Consider the following 27,909-nt stretch of genomic DNA (forward strand, 5'->3'; position numbering starts at 1 on the left):
CAAGGTAGAGGAAACTTAGTTTTAAGCACTCCGTTCCCAGTAGAACATTTCCATCTCTGACTTATCTGTTACTTGTCGCTGAATTTTCGAATCCCACAGTACATCACTAACTAAAATACCATCCACACCACCTGGATACGTGGCACTCCACTACTGTGCGGTTCCGTAGGAATTTCCTTCCACGCGCCACCGAACTGTGGAATGGCCTACCCGCGGCAGTGTTTCCAGGTCGGTACGACAAGGGTACCTTCAAAAAGCACGTTAGTAGCTTTCTCCACGTTAAAGGTCGGCAAACCACCTGTAGCTCCTCTGGCGCTGCACGGCGTCGTGAGTGTTGACTGTCGGAATTCAACGCTACGTTTTGCCTCGTTATTCGAACGAAGAATTTTTAATTTTTTTGCTCTGGTTAATCAATTTTCATTTCCAGTAGGAACCAAAAGTATAACCGTTGCCCTTTCAGTCACACGCTTGTGCCCCAGCACCACGAAAGCTTTTGTACGGAATACCTCAAAAATTGGATAGATGATGGCGAATAGAATATCCATGATATTAGGTTCTTTTTGCCTATTCTACTGTATACTAATCGCGTAGAGTAAAACTAAAAAAAACATGATAACTGTAGTAGTGAGTAGATACGTTAACACGTAAATATAAGTTTACATCGTCCATCTTCGATCTAGATTGGTCGCTATCCGTCTTCGTACTCTATTAAGTACTTATAAACATTAACGCTAGCCAATACGTTGAATACCCTATTTCTCTACTTCATCGTTTAAAATCTTAAAATAAATATTTTTTTTAACAAAAAGCAGACCGACTTCAAACAATATACTAAAAAGTAAATAAATTTACTTAAATAAACCAAAACGTACTTTGATTTTGTTAAATAAAAATAATTGAAGAAAGATTTTATAATTTTATAATCTTACTACAATATTTAATTACTAAGCCTGTTTGTTTTACTTGGCGGAGACTACTTCGTTTACTTCGATTTCTACTCAAGTAAAGGAAATAGGAACAAAGTGCGGGGTTGAGCTCCGCCACTCAACTCACAATGCTTCCAGAATTCGACGGAAAGTGGGTAGTGTTTTAATAATGGGCTGCCTCTGCCTATCTCGCTTTATCCGGGATACAGCAGGAAGCTGAAAAAAAAAGAAAAAAATATTCTTCTTAATTGTGAAAAAAATATATAAATATTGCTTTAGACTCATGGACTACAAATTAAATTTAGGAATAGGGATTCCCTTTTCCCTTCCGTTATCATTTTTAATATCCGTCTAATTTTCCCTTCGATAACAAGAAATTAAATTAAATATAATATGAACTGGAGCAAGCACAAGAAATCCCAGAGGATAAGCGACGTCTCTATAATTGCTAACTAATGATAGTAGACTAGATGCAATCTGGGTCAAGTAAAACTACGTTAGCAAAAAAAAAACTAAAACTTCCCCTGAAGTAACGAAGTAACTTATAAAAAGTACATTTAAATGAAATTAGTTTCAAAATTCTATGATGACTTTTATTTTCAGAGAAATATTGAAAATTATAAAAACCTAAGCTTTCAAAATAATATTTTATTTTAACATTTTTATTGTTTTTGTATTAAAATTATAATTATAATGTAATTTAAATTATAAGTTATATAAATAAAATATCAAACGATAAAAACACAAACGAAGAACATGAGGGTAGGTGGAGAAAAGTTTTGTTGTTGATATTAATTGATTTTTAATTTCCTGGTCGTTAAAAATTAAATAATTAATAGGCATGTAAACGTTCTCAAAGACATCAATTAGCGCTTAAGTAACATTAAACCTACATTGACAAGAATATGTCCCTAATAATCTCAACGTCCACACGATCAGCCAGCTATTGAAAAATATCCCGCACACATCAGGGTAGGCAGAGGGAACCTAGTGTCAAGACACTCCGTTCCCCATTTTCTGCCTTTGTTTCAGTCCCCCACTTTCTGCCAAATTCTGGAGGCATTACGTGTTGCTATTATTATAAACAAAAAAAAATTGGCCACAACTTAAAAAAACATCCTTTAATAAATAGGTATAATTTGAAATCTCTCTCTCTCATTTTGTATTCATGAAAGGTAGTATGAAAAGCGTTACAGCTTTATCAACCGTTCCACTGGCTTTAAATATGCATCACCTTGCATTGTCGAGGGATTACCAACGAAATTTAATAACAATGTGAGTAAACTTTTGTTGGAAACACAAAGAGCTACAAGTGGCCTATTCCTTCTAAATGTTAATATTTTTATATGAACCATTTCATTATTATACACTAGCGGCCCGCCTGCCGCTTCGCCTGCGCGAACTACGTTATTATTAATCTCTGTCTCCATGAGTGGCGTCCATGCAAAATTTGAGACTTCTAGCATTTGTAGTAACGAAGTTTCATACAAACTTTCAACCCCTAAACAACCCCTTAGAAGTCGAATATTGCAAATTCCCTAGGACTAGCATCTACGTCCTATAAATAACTCCTATGCAAAATTTCAGATTCCTAGCACATGTAGTTTCTGAGATTTCGTGATGAGTGAGTGACCTTTCGATTTTATATATATAGATAGGTATTTCATAGAAAAAAAATGTATTTATTAATTTCCGAATCGCGCTTGACCGGGTTTTTTCTTTAAATTCCAACGTATTTCGCAATTTAAACATAGCATGGTGACGAGCGGCGTTCTTGTTTATATTTTTAAATAGTGAAGTATGAAATGAGTCATATCTTTTTGGATTTTTAATTTAAATTTTAAATTTTCACGTAAAACACCTAGAATGTAGTAAGATTTAACTACTGAAGCCCTCGTGGAGAAAGTGGGCCACCTTTCGACCAGAAACGTGACAATTGTGGTTTCGATCCTCGCTTTAGATAAACTTCATGTGTTGAAATGTTGAAATATTTCTTGGAATCGGCACTTGAACTTATAATTGTTTAACATAAAAACTAAAGAATAACAAAATGGAAGCAAAGCTTTTATTTCTAACAATACAAATTTAAAGTAGCGTACAAGTTAAGCCACGGGGAATTATTAGTGAATATTTCAAAAGGTTACCCTTCCCATAGCCAGGAGCTAGTTGGCTATAGTGCACGCGTATACCTTCGTCCTGATCTAATTGTAAGAGCAGCCGGACGTGCGAACTAACTAAATTAGATTAGTTCCGGAAATATGCCTTAGAGCTAAGGAAATTGTATAAATTTTTTATTCTTAAAAGGTTAGGATAGTTTGGCGAGATGTGTTTTTTTAGCTTTACGCTGTATCTCGGGTTGACATAGGCGGCTGGAAATTAGTGCTGAGGCACTCTGTGCTCCACTTTCCACACAGTTTCAAGATTCTATACCAGAGCAAAGAAACGAATATTACATTTTTTCATACGACGACCTGTCGTATTTACAGTATCACACTTGTACTATACAGAAAAAAGTTAGTAAGTTCAAAAACATTATTTTTTTTATATTATTTCAAATCTAAATTAATAGTGAAATATTTTCATAAAAAAACTATATTAAAGTCAATATTTTCTTGAAAGTAAACGTCTGGGACCCCACAGAAGGCAAATAAACGCCTAAATAATTAGGGGCGTGTTTGCTGACACGAGCACAAACAACGGTGTTTGTCCTTACATTCCTAATTGAAGCGATGTATATTTCATGAGACTAAATTTACTGCTCATAAAGCGTTTTCAATAAAATATTTTTTCATATTGTATTAATTTGGCGTCTGGTTCACTCGAGGAAATGATTATATTTTAATAGTTCTAAATAAAACAATTTAATCTGATTAATCGCGTGTATTTAAAAAAACAGCTTCACGCTATATCCCGCTTTCAGCAGGGTAGGCAGAGGAAATCTAATGTTAAGACATTCAGTTCCCCACTTTCTGCCGAATTCTGGTAGCATTGCGTGTTGAGTGCCAGAACTCGACGTCGCGCTTTCGCCTCGACACCAGATCATCGACATATAGGTAGAAATAAATATTTTATCTCCTCGAGTGGGAATCGAACCCACAAGCAGTCGGTTTTACGTTTTTAGTTTTAAATATTTTTGAAAACCCAACGTTTCAAACACTTTGCAGTAGTCCGTCGTTGCGGATAGATGCATGTCACGGACTATATAATATAAACATTATATATATAAAACTTTTTCACAACAATAAATAACAATTTCTATAGTTGTGATACTAAGAATTTGTTAAAAGATAAATATCTCGTAACATACCTTTCAAAAGCTGGCTCAATTCATTGATGGACCTGAATTGCTATTCAGTGAAAGAACGGAGCGGACATTCTTATCACATTTCCATGCTAACATGATTTGTACGAATATATGTCGAGATACTTAAATTTACTTTTAAAAATATTTAATATTATTGTATATTTTTCTTATTCTGTTTTTTTATTGTTACAGATTAAGAACAGCTAATAGATGAAACTGGTAAGTTACTAAATTATAATTTATTTTTATAGGAAATTAAAAAATTCGACACATTAGCTTTCAAGTCATTATAACATGAAAAAGAATATTCAAATAAGTATTTAATATAAGAGTTATGTAAATGACTTCTCTAAATGTATACTTCGTTCAATAAAACAAAAATACAAGTACAAAGTTTGCAGGAATTGTTCAAATAAAAGCCAATCCAACAATTGGAAACTTTTCCAATAAATTCCTCCACCTCGCGACAGCCGATGACAAAAATAGATGGGCTTAGATTAATTTTACTATTAGAAATCGACATCCTTTATAGTATATTTATATACCATTGCAAACGAAACTTGAATAATTTATTGATTGTAAATTGTAAAGATTTCTAATGTAAATCAGCTTCACGCTCTATCCCGCACTCAGCAAAGTAGGTAGAGAATCTAGTGTTAAGATACTCCGTTCCCATTATCTGCTGAATTCTGGAAGCATCATTCTGCCAACGCCAGAGCGAAGAAATGAAAATATAAATTTAAATATATATTCCATTTTCTGGAGTGGGGATCGAACCTACAGCCAGTTGGGTTTACAGTCACACACGTTGCTGGGTCACGACTGGCCTCAATGTACGTTTTAATGTAAGAATGTTTATCCTATTAGTGACTTATATAATAAACTAGCGGTCCGCTCGCGGTTTCACCCGCGTGAACTATGTTATTATTAATTTGTGTCTCCATGGCTACGTCCTAGTGACGTCTATGCAAAATGATTCCTAGCATTTGTAGTAACGAAGTTTCATACAAACTTTCGACCCCAAAAACAACCCCTTAGAAATCGAATATTGCAAATTCCCGTCTTAACGTGCACCTACGTCCTATAAGTAACTCCTATGCAAAATTTGAGATTTCTAGCACATGTAGTTTCTAAGATTTCGTGATGAGTGAGTGACCTTTCGATTTTATATATATAGATAAATACCATACGTCTGAATAAGAAATCTGTAAAAACTAGGGGCGCGAATCGAACCTCAATTTTTACTCACTGCGCTCGCAAAATCTCGGTTGAGCGAAGCGAGAAATGAATTTTTGAATTTTTAGATTTTTTTTCGCCTAAAACCATCTACGTGGTCATATCTATATGTTTGCAAATTTTCGGTCGAACCGTTTGGGAGCCTGTTGGTGACAAAGAGTGCAAAAAGTCTCCAGGAGAGCTCTCCGCTCGTTTCGCTCGCTTCGCTCAATAATCTTTTAATAAAATGTACCATTCGTCTGACCTTTGAAGGATAATTGGTCATTATTCCGGTATACTTTACAATCTTGTTGATCTAATTACTAAGTAATGCTGGGATATGTCGTCGGACGTATCAGACAGTACAAATTGAATGAAGTAGATATTTAGGCTACGATATCAAATCTTATTCATAGAAAGATAAAATATATCTGTTTCCAATTAAATAAGATATTTCTTAACATTTATCAATTTTAGCTCTAGCGAACATAAAATTGTGTCCTTTTTATATTTTGTTTTTAGTCCATTTATTATAATAAGCTATAAAAATAATTAAAAATATAAAAAAAAATGTTTAAAAAATACATATTAATAAAATATTTATGCTATTAGTGTTAGAAGTAAAAGCCTAAATGTTATACCAAATTATTAATTAAAAGACATGCCACTCCAAGGACAGCATTAATAAATGACATACGGTCAGTATTAGCAGAGATTATGCCATGAAATTATCTTCATTAATGTATTACCCTGTAGAACTTGTCTATTGTTCTATTATCAACTTAATTCTAAATACTGAATAATTTGAATTCAATAACAATCAGATTATAAATGTCATATTATATAACCAAAATTACTCATCAGATTCTCATGACGACGTTGAGCTCTGAGCAACACGTAATGCCCTCAGAATTTAGTAGAACGTCAGTGAGGAACAGAGTGTGTTAACACTGGAAAAAAATCCAGCTTAACATTTTTGTTTCTATAATATAAAAATATTTTTCTATTTCACGAATATTGCTTTTCCACTAATCCAACTAAAGTGTCGTCGTGCTGCTAATGTCGACTGATGCTCTAATAATCCGATATCCGTGTCATCGAGCCGGAAAACTAAGATTCAAGAGGATGCCTTCTTCATCATATATGACGTGATGACCTTGAAAAGTTATGCGAAATATTTCAAAGATCAAAGATCAAAATAATTACTATTTAAAAAAAAGTGTTTTACTATTATAATATAGTGTGACAGTTTATTTTGGTACCAGCAAAAAGCTAGTATTGTATACGTCTTAATAAATATATAATATACATTGAAGTGACCATTGATTATGGCTATCGTAATACAGTGGGAAAGTGACCGTAGTAGTTATGGGTTTGATGTGAAGTTGGGGTAGTAAAATATTTTCATTCCCATTAAAGAGACAAGTGCCTCCACCCAATATCATGAATTGGAGCAAAATGGTGGGAATAGAGTGTCTTGACAGAAGGCTTTTTGTCTACGCTACTATTTGCAGCATAAAGGGTTTAGCTATATAATATATTTTGTAATATATATATAATACTAATATATGGACCGTTTATTTTGAGAGTGGTGTAAGTCCATTTTCTTTTGTTTCGAGAAAATTAAAGATTAGTATGTCGATGATTATGCAATTTCATTTACCGACCGATTTAAGTTGTTCAAAACATGGGTTTTTTTTGAGAAATTTAACACGGACTAGTTATATATAAAAAAATTACATTAAATTAAGCATGAATTACGTAATAGCTCATTTTTCTCAAAAATGGACTTACACCACTTTCAAAATAAACGGTCCATATTACAATAAAGAGATTGGCGGGAAGCGGATGGGTCCGAAAAGCCGAGTATCGAGTGTGGTGGCGAGAATTGAGGAAGGATTGGACATATCCAACAGTGGACAAAAGATGACTGTTGATGATGATGATGATATTACAAATAGATGTCACTAAAACCATAAATCTACAAATTTTGGTGAATCATTCCTTACATAAATTAATAAATGTAATAATTTTACTTCAGCTTTCGATTCGTATACAAGTAAAAACTAAATTCTATGCAGTAAGGTCACTTCCAATATTACTTGGCCCATATGTCGCATACATCGCTTTTTGTACACCGTGTGTTAAATGAAAATTTCGTCAAGATGTCATTTTACTTGATATCCTGGTACAGTGCAGGTCGTTTACTGGATACGAATAGTACAAATTTTCATATGGACTTAATGTAAAAACTATATTTACAAAACTAAATAAAAAACATATGACTTCGAATACTTGTTAATATTTGTACAAATATTGAAAATAGTGAAATCCAGAAATACTGGATTACACAAAGCTCAGGAACTACTGAACTGATTTTTTATGAAACTAAATATAAAATTTTATTTTTTGGAAAAATTATCGACAAACATATTATGTATATTTGTATATATATATGTTTGTCGATGTACACATAAATTCAGATAACAAACGGACAACAAAGTGATATAATGGTTCGTTCTTTATCCTTTTGAGGTACGGAACCCTAAAAATGAAAAAAAAAAACAGCCCATCAACATTCAATTCATGCAAGAAGTTGTAATTTTATTTTAATAAAATATTCATCATTTACGTCCATTCCCGTTGCGATGAAAATTGGAACATGCTCGTTGAAAGCGCCGATAAATTATTACACAAACAGTGTTTCTGGGCTTACTTTAGCCTTTCAGTTATTTATAATTGACATAATTGTCTTTAGAACCCTCCAGTTAAGCAGTTAAATGTAGTTTAAAAGTCATTTTGATAAGACTCAAAATGTTCTTAAGATCAAAAAATTAGACTGAAAATATAGTGACGCATCACTCTTTTCCAAGTAATTAATTCAAAACATATTTACAATCGCTTATAATAAAATATATATAGAGTAGATACAATTGAGTTTTTATAGGTCACTTATAATAACAGTTATATATTCATTTTCTATTTTTCTGCACATCCATTTCTGTAGAAATTTTCGCTTTCAAAGCGAAATTTTAACCTACAATACTGACATTCACTCAAATGCATCCACAACACGAGTTTGCCTTTAAAACGGATATTTCTATCACTTCAAAAATGTCAAACTCCACCGCCACCTCTCAACACACAATATCTCGAAAACTAACGGTGTCTTAACAAAAGGTTCCCTGTGTCTAATGATATGTGGATAAATGTGTGATGCTGCTTTTTTTTTACTTATGGAAATTTCAAGGAGTAACCATGCGTAAAGCTGGCACAGGCTTATTTATTCTTATTACGTTAGTACTCCGCACCGTACAAATCGTTTAAGAAAATCGTTTTTCCAAATGGAAGTAATATTCTGTACAGGCGTCGTATTATCGTTATCTTTCATATAAATTGCAGGCAAAGAAAATGACAATCGAAAATGGGGACATGCCTCATGTTTATTGTTGTGAGAATAAAAATGTAGATTGTCAGTCACTTATTTCTTACATAAAATTCAGATTCATTTTAAATTAAATTCAAAGGTGGCTTCACGCGTTTAAGTTTATTGTTGTTATATAGCCAAATTATATAAAAAATTATGCATTATTGTAAAGTTTCATCTAAATCGAACCAGTAGTTTTTGCGTGAAGGGGGAACAAATATCCATCCTCACAAACTTTCACATTTATAATATTAGTAAGATTACTTCTTTTTCGTATGGGTAACACATATTAAATTTCCTCACGTAACACTCTTTTTTAGTGAAAACCGCATTAAAACCATTATGTAATTTGAAAGTATTAACAGATTTAGTAGCATATTATTACTGACTCATAATAATAGTAAAAGATAATAGATATATATGGTAAATATAAGCTAAGAAAACAAAGGACAACAACTTGAAGGAAGTATTTAGGCATATATTATCACCCGCATGCCCGCATAAGATAAAATAATATGCCGATTGTCACAAAGGGTTGGCAAACAGCTATCTTTTGCTAAATGAAGTTCGAAAGGGATCCGCCTTATGCGATTGTATGAAAGTTTACTTGTTTGTATTTACATGAAACATATGAATTGGTTTCAATATATCAACTGTTGACTGACTGACAGGTTGATGAAAAAAGTTTTTGAATTGTAATGTGATTCACAGTTAAGTATAAATTCTTTATTAAAATTGTTTATTTCCCATTGAGTTCTTAAAGATTCTAGCTCGATATTTAATATGATTGTATTGCTTTTTATCTGAAATAGCGGCACCAATTTTTTTGTCTCTAACTTTTGTCATCAACCCTTAACGTTAATTTTTTTTAGTTCTGTTGTATGTGGCTACATGTATGGTGTTTTTCATAGTTAAACTAGCATAGCTTATAAACTACACGATTCAGTTTTATGAATAACAAAAATCGGATAAGAAAATTAAGAAAAAAAAGGTATGCTTTCATGTTCATAGTAAAAGCTTTAGCCGATGTATATCTCCAGTTATTAAACATCTAAAAGAATAGACGTACGAATATACAGGATGATTTTTCCCTTGTAATTCATTTCATACGAAATGAATGTTACATATAAAATCTTCCTCTTTGACTATTCTTTAGAAATCCACTTAACAAAAATCATAGAATTGATACGGAACACTTGGTGGGCGAGACCGACTCGTATTTGAGCAGTTTTTAAAGAATTTGAAAAAATATATGTGTTTAAGTTACGATATTAGACTATAAAATAAACACCATATTCTTTTATTTAACCTTTTATTTAAATATTATTTTAAGATCCCAAGTTCTTTTCTATCTTTTCGCAGTCTACAATAATATAGACGAATGAATGATAAAAGCTAGTGCTATAGTATAAATAGATCCACAAACTTTAAAATAAAGGGTTACTTTTAATATATTTGAATTTCTAGCTATCACAGAAATCTCCCTCATGAATAAAACATATTAGGTACACTGCATCTCCCTTATTACCATTCCTAAGCTATACCTCTACCTTTTGAAAGTGATCACGTAGAAATTTTCTTCTCAGCATTCATCTTAAGCTGGGAGCTATTCATCTGTCAATTTATCATTAGAGTACCTTCCTTACGTGGATGAAGGATATAAAGTGTAAAGCGTTTAAAGCGAAATGGAAAAGCGATAAGTATGTTTTCTTGAACCAATCTAATAAAAAATTTTCATCATTAGGTTTTATTTTTTCATTATTACTGGATTATTACTGAATAGCTATAAATAAAATGATATTACTAAAACATACACAATGACTGAATGCAAAAGCGCGGCGTTGAGTTCTGCCACTCATCACGCAATGTCTCCGGAATTCGGCAGAAAGTGGGGAACGGATCGTCTCAACACTTGGTTCCCTCTGCCTCAGTGGCGTAGCGATCTTAACTCGCGCCCGGGGCAAAATTTTTTTACAGCGCTCCCCATGCACACAACATAATTTCATATGCGCCCGGGGCATGATGCCCCCCTTGCCGATCTCCCCCCCCTACTACGCTACTGCTCTGCCTACCCTGCTATGTGCAGGATCCAGGGTTAACTTTAATTTAAAACATACAAGGCGATAAAGAATAAAAAAAGATTTTTACATTTTATTTGAATAATTAAATAAGTACATCACATCTGGTAACTTGGCAGTTTTGTAACAAAAAAAAACACTAACTATCCACATAAATTGTAAGTCTTATTATACTAAGAGCTTGGAAGTAATAAGATTTTGGCAATGACACCCCAACCAGCACTCCGTCACGTATTTTATGAGCTTGCGGACTATTAAAACTCGTGACGGAATTTTTATACTGTGGGGAGAATATTGAAAATAATTTGGATTTTTCATAAATTATCTAAAGGAAATCCGGTCGTTTTGATTTATTTGTATACTTAAAAATAAAATATACATATTTACGTACATAAAATTTTAATATTTAATAACCTAAGCTTTTTTAAACAATTTTAATATTAAATAGTTATCACTTCTAGCTTCACGCATATATAAGAGGCATACCAGGTCAGGCAGAAGGGACCTGGAAACCTAGTACATTTTACGCAAGGCAATATTAGGTCAAAGAAGAACAGTCATCAGCTTAAGAGCATGATGTTTCAGATTTAATAAATTAATTTTTCCACAAGCTTAGTGGGAATTACACGAAGAAATGAAACTTTGCTCGTTCAGTGAACGTGATGAAACGCTGATGTAGATACTTACAGACCAGAGGCCAAGGGCTGTTATTATGAAGGTATAAGATATTATAATTATAATTTGAAGAGTTCCTTAATATTTTAAACATGAGATCACTAAAATAATTCGATTTATATACTATTTGACATTTTTAAAGTGTTATTTCACACTTAGGAATGAAAAAAATCTTAGAAAACGAAAATTTGGAAAACATCCGAAACCACGTCCAAGCTAGCCCTTAAAAGAATAGGTTTATACGTTTTAAAATGTACAGGTCTATAATTATAATTTATTTAAGGCAACATCGAGGGTTAAGATTTTGAATTCAAATTATACATATTTTTAATATTAAGAATAAGTTTGAAACGTTTAAACTTCCAGTTTATTATAACTTTATATACTTTTAATAATAAAAAAAAAACAAAAAAAACAAGTGATTTGCCACTGAGTGTCCGATTGATTTTCAAAGTGATTCTCTATCACCTATTAAATTTAAATAAAGATAGTTAAAATTTTGTATACTATTTTTATATATATTTTTGGGGTTCCGTTTTTTGTTTTCCGCCTGTACTTTGTAGACCCACAATCCTGAAATTAGTACGGAACCCTCAATAGGCGAGTCGGTTGCTTTTACTGAAATACTAAAAAGCTAGTTTTTCTTTAGGCGAATGTATGTATACACTAATGGCTATTACAGCGACTTTGAAGTATTTTTCTGTTGTGTACAATATTTATTATTTCTTATTATATCCTAAAAATATCTTGTTCATCTTGTTCTTAAATATTTCCAGCTCCTTTGCTAAAAAAGTAACGAAGTTATGTTTTTTGAAAACCTACACAAAACACATAAATAAATCTTGGGGTAAGCTTCTTTTATAATTACAAAGAAGTACAAAACATGGGATTAAAATAAATATACGTCGTTTATTCCATTGGACTTGGGAAGGAAAATGCCACATTGCCTTACTGAGCCTTGTTAACATTGTAAGGTAAGTTTACTTTAGTTTTATTTGAGTTAAAATAATTAGAATGTGTTTTAAACCACTATTTTTGTTTTATCAACTGTAAATATTTGATATGTTTTACTATGTCGATTTATATTATTAATAGTGTGGAAAATACACTATTATTCATACTTTTTAACCGACTTCTGTAAGAAACGGAGGTAATTAATTCGGGCGTATTTTTTATATTTTGTTTGTTTGTTACCTCAGAACTTTTGACTGGGTGAACCGATTTTGATGTTTTTTTTTTATTTGAAAGCTGCTTTCCGTGTGGTCCCTTTTTTATTTGACCCATTTCAGATAATAGTATCTGCGAGAAAACCACATAAGTTTTCTATTTACATTGGGTAAAGATAGTTTGGTAAAAGTTTGGTTAGGTTCTGATTATGGGGTCCGGTTGAAATTGAGCCAGTTGATTCATTTGTTAAAGAATTATTGTTTGAAGTTAGTTGAAAATCAAATCAAATTTATAAACCCCATTGTTTTTATCAGAAGTAAGTAAATCTAAAAAGTCTTGATTTGTTTTGAAAATTACTTAGAAAAGAAAACAGTTAAGGCTAATATCTTAAGGATTTCCCTAAAAAAGACATTTAAAATTCCTTTAAAATAAAAACCGTTAATAAAGATCAATCTTCGCGCCCCATTTATTGCGTCGCATATTCATCTCAATTAAGTAGAGTTCCTTTTAGCTCTTGGTGAAAATCGAATTAAAATATTATTCAAAATGGTTTTCCTTTAACGAGAAGTTAATTTTATTTAACAAAAAATATATATTGTTATTTAGCTGCCAGCAAATGTAAAAGATTGTACCATTGATTTTGAAAAGAGCAACTATTGAGTTTCTTGCCGGCTCTTCTCAGCAGAACTGCCTTCCAAACCGGTGGTAGCTTTTAGTTCATATGTTCATTCGACGATTCAAAAGTGCTTATAATAATTGCCTATTTGAATAAAGAATATTTTGAATTTGAATTTGAATTTATGAAGTGACGAGCTTTTATTGATATAACAACCCACACTAGCTACTACTTTTTAAATAGGTTCCCAACCCACTGTTACTCTTGCTATAAATAGGAATCAGAAGTAAGTTATAAACAGTAGAAATATTAATACCTCCATAATCCTCATATTGTTACCTTCTGTGCCGAAGAAATGGAGAATAAGCTATCTTAATGGTAGGTTCTTTTGCCTAACCCCTGTAAAGCTTGAAGCTATCATAATATCAAATTGTACATAATTACAGTCAAATAAAGATAAGTTGTATCATATTTTTTTATCAGCTTCACGCTGTATCCCGCACACAGCAGGGTAGGAAGAGGGAAGAAAGTTGCGTAGCGAAATAGAGATTGCGTGCTGAGTGGCGTAACTCAACGCCGTGCTTTGTCTCGACACCAGAGCGAAAAAATGGAAATATAAATTTACACAACAACCAGTCGCGTTTACAGTCACACTCTGTGCCCCACTACCGGCCTCATATATATTTATCATATCCTTCTCGTTTTGTCTGTATTTTTTTTTTTATGTAAAGTAAGATTCGAACTGGCTACGACCATTCACTCACAATAATTGCTCCACAGTATCTTCTACCTTTGATGCTTGGATATATTTTTCTACGCAAGCTAACAAAAACGGCCCTTGGGCTATATTGTTTCAAATGATTACCATACAGTTTACACAAAGCGAAATTACGTAGGAGGATGTGTAAACGCTAATTTGCAATTCTCAATAATTTCTTCGTTAAAATAACAAGAATTTACTAATTTACTTGGAAGGTAAGCCTTGAAGGCGCGGGTTCAAATTCCGCTAAGTTATTTTTTTTCATACGTTTTATAAATAAGTATTCATCTTTTCTAAGTGTGAAATAATATTTTTAAAATGTTAAAAAAAATAGGAATTATATCTAGTTTTTCTCCATCTATACTGGTGTTAAATTCCGTTAATCAACACGCAATACCATCAGAATTTGGGGGAAAATGGGGAACAGTCTTAACACTACCTTTCCTATATCTATCCTGCTATTTGCAGGAAACAGCGTGAAACAGAAAAAATAAACACGTAAACGTAAACACGTAAGAGTATATAGGTATATGGTTACACTTGAATCAATCTTCACAAACACACATTGAACAAGTTAAAGTTTCTATATTGGGTTTAGAAATCCCAGTTGATTCGTAAGTCAAATATTTAATTTCGATTGTTACTCCTGGATATTAATAAATTAACTGTGATTGTTTAACTCTGTTGTTTCTCCGTTAATTACTTAATTAAACATGTTTATTAAGTTTATAGTCAATTAAGTGTTTTTCTTTTTATAAGAATGTAAACGCGACGGGTGCCGGGTTTGATTCACGGGAATTCTTCAAAGGAATTAATTATTATCGCTCTGGTGTCGAAGGAAAGTGAGGCGTTGAGTTTCCGCCACTCACTTTACTATGCTTCCAGATTTCGGTGAAAAGTGGGGGGCGGAGTGTTTTAACACTAAGCTGCCTCTGCCTAGCCTGCTACTATTTATTATTATCTCTAATGTAAAACAGTAAGAAAGTCTCTATATATTTTAAATATTATAAATGATAGTGATGAACTATCATCACTATCATTTACCCAAAAAACATAGCAAAAAAAATATTTTAAATATTCTTTTAACAAATTCAGCTAAAAAGCTTTGGTAAACACATCTTAAAATTGCCTAACAAAGAAAACAACATAACACTAATGTTTTATCACTTTAGTTATTTTTGGGCCTAAAGCCTTTATCGCCAGTACTCATGTTATCCTAATGGAATTAAATGTCCAGTGGACAGTGTATAGGTTTATACAATAAATTTACATAAAGGTTTAACTCTAGGGAACCCTAAAGAGGTATATTATTTTCTTTATTTTTGTGGGTATTATCTTTTTATTTTGTTATTTCATATTTTAGCTTCAAACGGATCCGGCATTTTTTATGATTTGAACAGAGAATCTATGGCTGAAAATCTTTTTTCTCCTTTTTTACATTTTTAAAGTATTATTGCGGAAACTTAGGAAAAAGAAATAGTTTTTAAAAAACACATGAAAAATTCAACAAAGCAGGATTTGAACCCGCTTTTGAAACCGTTCAAGAGCTCTGACAAACTAAGCCACTGGTTCTCATGTAGCTACGTCGAAATACTTATTTGTTTGTTTACAACTTGTTTTTGTTGCCAGCAGCTCTGTACGAAGATTTTGTGTGGGGAACGGAAGTATCTTAATGAGTAACGGAGTGACTTAATATTAGGTTCCCAGGTTCCCTCTGTTTGCTCTGATATGAGATATAGCGTGAAACAAAAAAAACACATTTATATTTATATACAACGTTATGGTTGTATGTTGGATTCCCTCTCATGAAAATTTATTACTTTATCTTCAACGCTCTAAAGGCAAGTTGAATAGCCGCGTTGAGGTCCACCACTCGAAATGCAAGGCGGAAAGAGAATGGAGATTAACACTATGTTCTCTCTGATTATTCGGCTATGTATGGGAAAAACCGTAACTTTAAAACATTTTGCAATTACATTTCCTGATTCGAATCCATACATTTTAATTATTCGCCAAAATCAAAGGTCCATTTACAATTTCGTCATTGTAAGCTACGTTTAAGTAGACGGTATAATTGTATAATGAAATAGCCATGTTTCTTTCCTTTATAGAGTATAAGTAGCTTTTACCCTCGAAGCCGACAACAATGGGTCCGCACTTTATTACCTTTTATAAAGAAATACCTTTTTATAGAAATTAAATACCTGTTTTATTTTTGTTGTAAATTTATATATTTGTTTTTACTTATTTATTTAAGCTGTAGGGGGAAAAATTGGAATACTGCTTACAATTTTTCGTACCGTTATATGAAAATGTTTATTATTTTCTTTTTAACAGTTTTTCGTTTTATATTATTATCATTTAATAAGCTCTTAGAACTTATGACATAAATCACCGAATTAGACAATATTTAGAGTAAATCTATCTAATCAGCTTCACGCTGTTTCCCGCACACAGCAGGGTAGGCAGAGGGAACCTAGTGTTAAGATATTCCGTTCCTTTTTTCCGCCGAATTTTGGAAGCATTGCGTGTTGAATGGCGTAACTAAACGCCGCGTTTAGCCTCGACACGCTAAATAAGCATCAATTACCATCCTATTTTATAAATAAAGCCTATGTCGATCACATCTAGAGGGATTATAAACATTTATACCCTTTTTAAATATGCTTGACTGACAGCTTTCATTTTTACATAATACTTACGTAATTTAAATAACAGATTAACTTTGTGTTTTAAAATGTAAATGACGAACATTTCCTTTAGAATTTCGTGTATAAGTAGAGTTTATTGCCAAAAAGGGGCCTATTCAACGGGGAAATTGAAAGTTCACGTTTGGAATTAACTTATTCACGAATTTAGGGTTATAGGGACATATTATTATATGTATATTTGATATTAAGCGAAAGGTAAAATGGGGGTAAAAGAAGGGTAACATATGTGATTTTAGAATTAAATTATAGTGTATGTTGACAAAAATTATGAATAGAATTAAATATTTATTCAAAATTTTGATTTTTTTCTTTGGCTTCATGCTGTATTACGTATATATCAAGGTAGGCAGAGGAAATCTAGTGTTAAGACACTCCGTTACCCACTTTCAGCTTTAATTTCGATATATTGTGTGTTAGGTGGAAGACTTCAACACGGATATGATTTTTTAAAAGTTTATTTTACATAATAATTTAAATTGAATATTTCTCGTCTTTATATTAAACTAGCGACCCTATTGCGGCTTCGCCCGCTTTTACTATTGGATTATTCATATAATGTATGTTTGCAAAGCACTTAAGATAATGTGAAAAGTAATTAAACCCTAATGCAACCCGCATTTTCGTAGTTTCAATAAGGATGTTCCAATTGTTTTACACAGCAAGGATTTTTTAGTAGGTACCGTAGTTTTAAATCTGTGCTACTAATCTTTTCAAGTACTAATTAAAATATATTTAAATTACTATTTTTAGATAGTTAAATGACATTAAATAATACATTCAACTCGAATTATCCAATACGTGCAAACGCATCTAAATCTTCGTTGCTATAAGGGCAGGCGGGTTTTTTTTTTTCGAGCTTGTGGTTAATGCTGAAGAGGGTATTCTGTCCCTGATGAAAAGCAAGCACTACGTGGCTGCCTGTGAGGAAAATTAAATAGAATGCATCGGCCGGGAATTGAACCCGGGCTGCCCGCGTGGCAGGCGAGCATTCTACCACTGAACCACCGATGCGTGTAAGGCAGGCGGGCGCGGCGCACTCGTTTGTATAAGCATAATGTCGCGAGGCGCGTTTCGCAGCAAGGATTTTTTGATATTGTAACAACTTCTAAAGTACTTATTAAAATGAAAAATAGAAAAGACAGTTTTGATCTACATTAAATGGCCAACGTAACTAATATACTTATTTATATGCTGAGAGTACGGGATAAGTGAAACTTGAGTAACATACAGCTGATGTGTGAACGGCGTGATGTGTCAATAATTAAATGCGTTTTTCTCTAAAACTATTCGCAATTTCGAAATAGTTTAAAAAGCAAATTTTATCTTCGTTTAACGTAGAAATTTAATAAAGTATTTTAAAGGATAAGGATTAATACCATTATGGAAAAATATCCCTCACAATAAAAAATATATTGAAATTACTATTTTTAGACAGAAATATGATCACTACACGTTATTCTTAAAAGATACGAATATGCCATCGCGGATTTTTTTGTAGATCTTATTAAGAGGAACAATACTCCAGTACATTTTTTTCATGTAGTATTTACCATTAAAGCAGCGCATGCGCCAAAGTGTCTCAGCGGGTAGAACTTTATACACATTTATCGTATTTATGTTAATTTACATAAGAATGTACAAATAATAAACTATATATAAACCTTCCCTGAGAAATACTCGACCTAATGGTGAAAACCGCATCCAAATCCGTTGGGTGGTTTAGAAGAAGAAGAGTTAGAAAGTTCAGACAGACACAAAAAGCGACTTTGTTTTATAAGATATAGGATAGGATGTTGTATTATAGACGTAATGTTCAAAATTTTCCTTTCTGGGGGGGTTTTAATGTAAAAGTAATTTCAGAGAAAATTGAGGGACTGTAAAGGTTTGAGAATATATTAAGATGTACTTAAATTTATGTAAGCTATTAATACGCTTTAGGTAAAAACCTTCTCTATTTAGAAAACCTAAATGAGAATAGGCCTCGTTTTCCCTTTTTTTAGAGTTCCGTACCTCAAAAAGTAAAAACGGTATCCTTATTCGCTTTATTGTCCATCTGTCCGTCTGTCAAGATCATTTATTTTCAATATATAAAGCTGAAATTGATACCAAATATTTAGCACAGTTCCGTTAGAGTCAACTCAAATCAACTTCTAAGTCAACAGAATCAATAGAATATCTTTTGGTGTCGTCTTTTTCCGCTACTCAAGCAATACATGCTTAAATAAATCTATAAATTAGACAGAATTCACGGTAAATCTATCAAATCGGCTTCACGCTGTATCCCGCACACAGCAGGGTAGGCAGAGGTAACCTAGTGTTAAGATATTCCGTTCCTTTTTTTCCGCCGAATTCTGGAAGCATTGTGTGTTGAGTGGCGGCACTCAACGCAGCGCTAACAAAGAAATAACGACTAAAATTTTTAAAAAAATGTTGTAAGAGATCTTTAATAGTGCTTATACAAGAATAACAAATATATATTTGAATGTCTACATTATCTATCTATATATATAAAATCGAAAGGTCACTCACTCATCACGAAATCTCAGAAACTACATATGCTAGAAAGTCAAATTTTGCATAGTTATTTAGTTTAGGTATTTTTAGGAGTTATTTATAGGACGTAGGTGCTCGCTAAGACGGGAATTTGCAATATTCGACTTTTAAGGAGTTGTTTTTGGGGTTAAAAGTTTGAACAGAAATTAATAATAACGTAGTTCACGCAGGCGAAGCCGCGGGCGGGCCGCTAGTTATTTCATATAGAAAACGTCAATGTTGTGTTAGTACTAAATTAACATGTAAAATATGCTAATTAATAATAATATTTGTACTACATATCTTTATTAATTATTCGTACATTAGTTATTTAAATTAAAATTATTATGTCGAATTTATATTTTATACCTCGAGGTTATTAAAGTACTGAAATAACAGAAATTTGTACTCGAAAAAGTAACTTCTAACATTTACAAAAAAAAACTGGTGGTAAAAAAAACATGGTTTGTTCGCAATATGAACGTTTTTTTCTGCAAATAGTTTTCAGAACTTGTGACCTCTTGTGTTTCGAGTCGTGTTAAGTGGCGGAATTCAACGCCGCGCTCTGTATTACCTAATAAAAATATTTAAAACTAATTCTTACTCCGAGTGTGGGGTTGAACGCACTACCAGTGCTATAACTAGTGCACGGTCCCACTGCGCCAAGAAGGCCTCAACGATATATTTAGGCACGTATCACACGATAAAGTAACTGTGTCTTGTTAACAGTCATTTTGAGTGACTTAACTAAGAAAGTGAAATTTTATCATATTTTAAATCATATGTTATTTTAGAGTATTTTAATATATGATTTATGACTAAGAAATTTTAATAAAATTAATAACAAATTCAATTTTATAGCTTTTCTTATTTACTACTAAGTAGAAGCTATAAAGGAAGCGATCCATCTATTCTAACATAAATTTTAAATCAAACTCGATAGTTTAAGTGCTAGCTTTTAAACTGTGTAAACGTCTAAGTGCTCATTCAATCATTTTAAAGAAGAATCTTACAACATTAAAATAAGCACTAGATTTTCTCGAGTTATATATCACCTTTATATATCGCATATATTTCCCTACTTTTGAATAAGACATCAAGCGATATTTCAAGCACTGCTACTTACCACACAGTAACCGGAATTTGTGTGAAAAATAAAAAAACAGAGTGTCCTGTCACTCTCCCTACATTTTGCCATCGTATAATGTTTTATACCAACGGAATAGTGGGTGGTGATACGAAAAAAAATATTACCATAAATTTATCCCCGCCGGCCGCCACCTACATATATTTAGAAACATCAAGCATTTCATAATAAATATCTATTAATATTCTTTTGACTTCTTGTTTATTGTTATAAAACTGGTAATAAACTCTAAGTTATTATTATTATTTCAAACAACCTCATGCAAAACAGTATAGCTCTATGATCATAGCGAACATTTATCTCTGCACGTCTATAGAGAAGATATTTAATAAATTAAATAACAATGTACGCCTAAATCCTTTGAAATATATAATTAGAATAAATTAAAAGGAAAGTGTGAATTAAGGGTAATAGTCAAAGACAAAAAAAAATTAAAAAACATATTTTTATGCCCACACCCATATGGTTAAATCGTCCTAAAGTCCTTTTTCAGCGGGCGAAGCCATCGTTACACTAGTATATTTATAATGAAATTATATATGTATATACTAGGCTTATGACATTGCTCGTATTACGTATAAGAGAACCAATATATATAGAAAAATTTAAATTGTATTCAGCTTTATGCCGAAATACAGTTATTGCTTGTAGAATAGTATGGAAATTTGAAGTTTCATATTCAAAATGTAACTCACTTAGAAAATCTTTCCAATCTTCTTCTTCTTCTTCTTCGTGTCAATTTGGAGAATTCAAATCATATTTTGTCAGTATTTAGCCACGTCCACTGCGGCATCTGTTGCCTCAATCAGATCGTCAAGTGAGCAGGTGAATGGACATTTCGGGCAGGAGAGTAAGTGTGCCATCGTTTGTGGATCGGCGCCACAGTCACGGGTTGACTTATCCTTCAGTGTGTACACCCATCTCACGAGATGCTCTTTGCATCGGCCAACCAAACTAACCATCCATCTATCCAATTCAAACATTATAGTATTTTTCTAGTAAACTCTAAATTTACCGTGTTTAAATAAAGCATACCAATTATATTAGATATAGATTAACTGAATTATAATTGTTATTCTCCCTTAGCTGATAAGGTCAGATTTTGAATTGCAAATAGTGTACGAATAATTCTAATTTATCTCCTTTCAAGTCGACTAATTCTAAACAATAGCCATCTAATCTAGGCATTTAAATCTAATGTTGTATCTGGAATAATATCTTTATTTATTTTCACGCTGACAGGTTCTAAATCTTAATAAATAAATTGTTTATTTAGCCGTTTGCTAACTATGTATTTGACTAAAAAGATCGAATCTATACTTCAAACGATGACATAACTGTCAAAAAACTTATTTACTTACTCAAGTATTTTATTTATTTGAAGACTAGCAGACCAATAAGCCTACTTGAGGGTTTTCTTGTCATTTTACGTTGACATGTGAAACAATTCAATTTCATATGCTCTAACTCTATAGTATTTTCATTGATGTCATAGTAATATTGGCACCTAACTCTGAAAAAAATTGGCAACAAATGAATGTTTATTATATAAAAAATAAATAAAACAATTGAAATATAATACGATTATAAAAAACAATATATTGTTTTATTTAAATTTTTAAGTATTACTTACATAGTTTTTCAAAAAAAAAAATAGTGATACATAGAATTTACAGCCAGAACGAACGGAGCGCCAAACGTTACGGTCTCTGCACCTCTTTCACCTCGTCGACTGCCATCAACCTTTTCATACATGGCACCCGGAGATCCTCATGCTTTTTAGGTGACCTTTCTACAATATCATCGAAACTGTGTTTTCGAAGGTCAACCGAGTTCCCCCCTTTTACAACTTACTAACTATTAACTTTCTTACCCATTGCTATGAACAGCTTTAGTTTTATTAATCAACTTAAGTGTGAAGTAATCTTCACTTTCACATTAGCGACCTAGCCCACAGACTAATAAATACTTACGTCGAACTTTCATAAAGTACAATCAGGAAATGGCAATCCATTTCCCCTAATATTATTACTGATTCAATTTGCTACCTCGCCCTAATAGGACATAGAGTAATGACATCAATAGAAGAAGCATCATAGAAACTTGTTTGAACATGAGGTTCATACTGTTAGCCCTATTGCAGAAAAAAGATATTTTGGAAACCCTTTAAAATACAATAGCATGAATTCCTAAGGTAACTTTGTAAAAAAATATGTAAAATTTTTTCTAGTCCAAAATTTAACGAAAATTTAACGTATAATAACCATCAAGGAAAAGGATGCCATTAACAGGAATGAGGACCGTTTTACAGAATGAGAACACGTTTACTTCCTAGCTTAAAAAAATAATATTTCATATTTCGTATTATTAAGAGGTTGGTGGGAAGCGGATGGGTCCGGAAAGCTGAGGATCGAGTGTGGTGGCGAGAATTGGGGAAGGTCTATGTCCAGCAGTGGACAAAAGATGAAGAGAGGTTGATGATGATGATGATGATGATTTCATATTATATCTAAGGCCAGTCGTTGCACAGGAGAACAAGTGTGTGACTGGTGGTGTAAAAGGCAGGCTGTGTATTTGATTCCCACGCAACGAAATGAAATATTTAATAATTCATTCATAGAATCTTTCTTATTAAAAAGAAAATAAAAAATATCTTATATATATAAAAAAAATATCTTTCTCAAATTAGTAAAATTTCAGTAAAATATTGGTAGGTAGGTAGGTATGTATAGGCTCGTGTTTCAACGAAAACAGGTTACAGCGTTAAAGACAAATTGTGATGGATGGCAGTGATTCAGCATCATGGATAAACTGAAGAATAACGTTATAATATGAGCTTTCCACCACGGGAAGGTAACAACGAATTTGTATTATCTTTTTAGTGTATATTTTATACTATTAATATTTAGAATGAATCATGAAAATTAATTAACTAGTATTTTTAATAATAAAAATCGTTTAAAAAGATTTTCTATAATTTGGCTACAGTATAACAATAAGTTTTAGCGGGCGAAGCCGTGCTAGGATCGCTATTCTAATTATAACTTACGGAAGTCTCTCTGGATCCTTTGTAAAAGCTATAACCATGAAATCTATAATTGACTAGCAATAAAGTATTTAAATGTCCCGCGCACGTTGCTTCAGGTTTTGATTGAAAGAAATAAAATGTTTACAATCATCATTTAATTTAGAGATATTAAGGGGTTTTCTTTTTAAACTGGTAGAGTTCCAATTAAAACTTCAGTGTTTGGCGTGACGGGATTAGATATTTTAGATTTTTCCTATCGGTCAATTAAAAAAAAACGGTCGAAGCCCTATTCGCATGCCGAGGGTTCCCTACAAATTTCAGGATGCTAGGTCAACGGGAAGTACAATTTTTAAAAGTCGACAAACTTAAATTTACGGACGTATGCTCTCAATGTGTATGAAATGAACTGCAATTATCAGCTAGTAATATTTTTTTTTCTATGAAATATCTATAAAAATTATACTTTTTGAATGTTTAATTTTATTTGTACTGCAAATTCACACATTTTTGTCAAATTTCCTGTAGGTTCACGGAAAGTACCTGTACACCTACCAGATTGATACATCCACGCGATCCTGGGTTAAATGATCCTGAAAGACGGACAACAAAGTAATCCTATAAGGATTCCGTTTGTTCCCTTTGAGTTAGGGAACCCTAAAAACTCAATCACTCGAAAGTACCGCGAGCTTTTATTACACAAAAAAAAATGTATGGATTTCTTTCATGTTATGAAAACAACAGGAAACCTTTCCCATTCATTTTCTTATTAGTATAAGGGCACTTCTCGGAATTGAAATTTCTCATATTTTTCTAAGCTATGAGTATTAAGAAATTAGGATTTAAACCATATTATATTTGTTCAAGAATAATGTTGATTTTAACAAGAATAACGAGAGTTTCTCGAAAACGGTTGTTTATAATAACAATATTATCATACTCATAAGGCAACTTATAATGAAAACGTTGTTAGGCAATTAAGGAATTTATTTGTGGCTCTAAATCCACAGTTCACAGTACAAACTTTCTTATAAATATTCTATAAACAATTCCTCATAAAAATATAATTAAATATTTCATCTTTTAATTAAGAATTCCTTTAGAGAAACTGGATAAAATACATAAATAAATATTTAATTAAATGGTAATTAATTACTTAAGATACAATATAGTCAAAAATTTTTAAATTTTTATAACTAACTAGCGGACGCGCGCAGCTTCGCTTGCCTATTTAAGGGTGAATTCTAATAACCCATGAAACATGTGTTCAATGAAATATTTTTAAGTCTAAATTTCAAATTTTATAAAAATCGGTGGCGATTTAAAGATTTTTCCATACAAACTTTCAATCCCTTATTTGCACCCTTAGGGGGTGTATTCTAGAAAACCATGAAACATGTGTTTAATTATATACGTTTACTAGCGACCCTCTTGCGGCTTCGCCCGCTTTTACTACTGGATTATTCATATAATGTATGTTTGCAAAGCACTTAAGATAATGTGAAAATTAACTAAACCCTAATGCAACCCGCATTTTCGTAATTTCAATAATAAATAAAATAAATTTTCCAATTGTTTTGGAAAATTTATTTTATTTATTATTGCATATACAGCAAGGATTTTTTAGTAGGTACCGTAATTTTAAATCTGTGCTACTTATCTTTTCAAGTACTTATTAAAATATATTTAAATGACTATTTTTAGATAGTTAAATGACTATTTTTAAACGGAAGAAATTATAAGCAAAAAACTACCTACTAATAACTACTACAAAAAATGTGAAACCAAATATATCGCGCTTAAATAATACATTCAACTCCAATTATCCAATACGTGCAAACGCATCTAACTAAATCTTCGTTGCTATAGAGGCAGCCGGGTTTTTTTTTTTCGACCTTGTGGTTAATGCTGAAGGGGGTATTCTGTCCCTGATGAAAAGCAAGCACGACGTGGCGTGAAAATTAAATAGAATGCATGGGCCGGGAATCGAACCCGGGCCGCCCGCGTGGCAGGCGAGCATTCTACCACTGAACCACCGATGCGTGTAAGGCAGGCGGGCGCGGCGGACGCATGGCGAGTGGCGAGCCGTTTCGCAGCAAGGATTTTTTGATATTGTAACAACTTCTACAGTACTTATTAAAATGACAGTAAAAGACAGTTTTGGTCTACATTAAATGGCCCACGTAACTAATACATTTATTTATATGCTGAGAGTAAGGGATAAGTGAAACTTGAGTAACATACAGCTGATGCGTCAACAATTAAATGCGTTTTTCTCTAAAACTATTCGCAATTTCGAAATAGTGTAAAAAGCAAATTTTATCTTCGTTTAACCTAGAAAATTAATAAAGTATTTTAAAGGATAAGGATTAATACTATTATGGAATAATATGACTCACAATAAAAAATATATTGAAATTATTATTTTAAGACAGAAAAATGATCACTACACGTTATTCTTAAAAGATATGAATATGCCGTCGCGGACTTTTTTGTAGATCTTATTAAGAGAAACAATACTCCAGTACATTTTTTTCATGTAATACTTACCATTATATCAGCGCATGCGCGAAAGTGTCTCAACGGGTAGGACTTTATACATATTTATCGTATTTATGTTAATTTACATAAGAATGTACAAATAATAAACTATATATAAACCTTCTACGAAAAATACTCAACCTAATGGTGAAAACCGCATAGAAATCCGTTGGGTGGTTTAGAAGAAGAAGAGTTAGAAACAACAGACAGACACGAAAAGCGACTTTGTTTTATAAGATACTAGCGGACGCGCGCAGCTTCGCTTGCGTATTTAGGGGTGAATTCCAAAAAACCACGAAACATTGTTCAATGAAATATTTTTAAGAGTCAAATTTCAAATTTTATAAAAATCAGTGGTGATTTAATGATTTTTCCATACAAACTTTCAACCCCTTATTTGCACCCTGAGGAGGTGAATTCTAGAAAACCATGAAACACATGTTCAAATTAATATTTTTAAGAGTCTAAATTTCAAATTTTATAAACATCGGTGGCGATTTAAAGATTTTTCCATACAAACTTTCAACCCCTTATTTGTACCCTTAGGGGATGAATTCTAAAAAACCATGAAATACATGTTTAATTAAATATTTTTAAGAGTCTAAATATCAAATTTTATAAAAATCGGTGGTGATTTAACACTTTTTCCATACAAACTTTCAACCCCTTATTTGCACCCTTAGGGGGAGAATTCTAGAAAACGATGAAACACGTGTTCAATTAAATACTTTTAAAAATCTAAATTTCAAATTTTATAAAAATCGGTGCCGATTTAATTTTTTTGCCATACAAACTTTGAACCCCTATTTCACCCCTTTAGGGTTAAAGTTTTCCAAAATCCCTTCTTAGTGGATGTCCAGATTACGAAAGTAAAAATCTGTCCAAATTTCACGTTCATACCATCAGCGGTTAGGGCTGTGCGTGCGTCTTACCTCAGTCAGTGAGGACAAGTCCTTTTATATATATAGATAGGATAGGAAGAGTCTGAATTTCAAATTTTATGAAAATTGGTGACGATTTAAAAAAAACCTATACAAACTTTCAACCTCTTATTTGCACCTTTAGGGGGAGAATTCTAGAAAACGATGAAACACGTGTTCAATTAAATACTTTTAAAAATCTAAATTTCAAATTTTATAAAAATCGGTGCCGATTTAATTTTTTTTCCATACAAACTTTGAACCCCTTTCACCCCTTTAGGGTTAAAATTTTTCAAAATCCCTTCTTAGTGGATGTCCAGAATACGAAAGTAAACATTTGTCCAAATTTCACGTTTCTACCATCAGCGGTTAAGGCTGTGCGTGCGTCTTACCTCAGTCAGTGAGGACAAGTCCTTTTATATACTCGTATATAGATATTCTAAGTTAACTTATTGTTATAAACACTAGTTTAGCCTACTACTAACATATACACGAACGTTGTCAATGACGTGGACGTTTTATTAACCTTCCATTCACACATGCCCAGTAAATTTAATATATAAGCAAAGTGAAAATTGACATAGTTTCCACTAGCCATAGCCATATTCAGTAATTTGAGATTTTATATTAAAAAAATGTCTAATTAACTTAAAATTGTACTTTAATTTAATTTTCGATTTATTCAGCCTGTAAATAAACCATAAATAAATAAAATAAATATTGTGTTAATACTGCAAAAAGTTAAACATAAGTAAAATGTATCCATTTCCAGTAAATATATTTCACATAAATATTAATATGAAAATAAAAAATGCTTTACGCTGTTTTGCGCATGTAGTAAGGTAGACTAAGGGACTCTAGTGTT

At 32.2% G+C, this 27,909-nt stretch overlaps 1 protein-coding gene across 10 annotated transcripts in view; it reads left to right on the top strand.

The window, feature by feature from the left end:
- The window catches only part of Dh44-R2 (Diuretic hormone 44 receptor 2), a 166,282-nt gene that overhangs the window by 110,035 nt on the left and 28,338 nt on the right, over positions 1–27,909 (top strand). For 7 of the 10 annotated variants that reach the window (XM_085197033.1, XM_085197032.1, XM_085197040.1 and 4 more), the window contains one exon: positions 4,423–4,449. The exons of the other annotated variants lie outside the window; for them this stretch is intronic. The gene's annotated coding sequence lies outside the window, so the exon portion shown is untranslated. The remainder of the gene's footprint in view (positions 1–4,422; positions 4,450–27,909) is intronic. 10 annotated transcript variants of the gene reach the window in all.

Source organism: Heliconius melpomene, chromosome 14, assembly GCF_056956725.1.
Source record: "Heliconius melpomene rosina isolate 202511_hmr_F chromosome 14, ASM5695672v1, whole genome shotgun sequence".
Lineage (NCBI taxonomy): Eukaryota > Metazoa > Arthropoda > Insecta > Lepidoptera > Nymphalidae > Heliconius > Heliconius melpomene.